Here is a 1,000-nt window from a genome sequence, read left to right on the forward strand (position 1 = left end):
ATTGTTTTGAATCTTGATGGTCAAGCCTTTCTTCCAAGATATCTCTAGGTGGATTGGAGCCTCCAAGCTTTCAGTTGGTAGCTAAGGATACTAACTAGTCGCACTACCTGGGGACTCCCCCTTGTTTCTCCACCACTGAGAAACACTTGCATAGCCATTTATCAGCTTGTCTTTCCCAGCAGTCTTACTTGGCAACTTCTTCTCTTTTTTTACCCCCTACAGAGGAGAGAGTGAATGCAGTCCCCCACTACCACAAATCATACAGTCAAGTTTCCCGCATTTGGGGAAATCTCAGGGGTCAGCACATCCGGAGTGCAATTGCTAGGCCTCGCCCTGGGAAAACCACCTTCGTGATCATGGCATCTCCCCGACTTGGCAAATTTCATATCATAAACTTTCACACAGTTTTTGAGAGAACGAAGGAACACATTAGTGAATGATTGAATGACTATTCATTCTTTGTGGAAAATTTTACATCCTATCAATGACTTTTCTCAGTGGGAGGTTTTATAGGAACAGTGTGAGCCCTTCTATGAAAGACATTTATGTCGAGGCTTTTAATTCTAAGAGTTGAAGAATTAAAATGTCTCAGTCGAAGAGACAAAGAAATGAGGCAGGGCAGGGCAGGGAAGGGCAGCAGAGCACGGCGGGGCCAGTCTGACGGCTATCTCAGCTCAGCACCACGACACCCTACACTGGCACTATGGGAGGTAGCTCTGATGGGCTCCCTCCCCTGGAGAGCTCACCGTCTGTCAGACAAGGTGAAGTGTAGACATCAATAAACGTTACATAGGCAAAATGAGACCGGTCCTATAAAAAGGGAAATATTTGAGCCAAGAGCCCTGAGAGCACAGAAAGATGCCAATGACCGTGGGAAGTAGGAAGTGGCAACTTCCCACCGGAATGTATTTTGATTCATCAAAATTAGAGAGACGATCTTTCTACAGAATGAAACTGAGACATAGATGGGAAATGGAGAACTGGCCGTTCACTCCGGTTG

General features: G+C 45.9%; 1 non-coding gene across 1 annotated transcript; it reads right to left on the bottom strand.

Annotated features, from left to right (window-relative positions):
• Window positions 1-219: 219 nt before the first annotated feature.
• On the bottom strand, window positions 220-383 carry LOC142441778 (U1 spliceosomal RNA). The gene has a single exon (XR_012783120.1). It is a non-coding gene; the product is annotated as a U1 spliceosomal RNA (small nuclear RNA).
• Window positions 384-1,000: the final 617 nt, after the last annotated feature.

The sequence above is a fragment of the Tenrec ecaudatus genome, chromosome 2, assembly GCF_050624435.1.
Source record: "Tenrec ecaudatus isolate mTenEca1 chromosome 2, mTenEca1.hap1, whole genome shotgun sequence".
In the NCBI taxonomy this organism is placed as follows: Eukaryota; Metazoa; Chordata; class Mammalia; order Afrosoricida; family Tenrecidae; genus Tenrec; species Tenrec ecaudatus.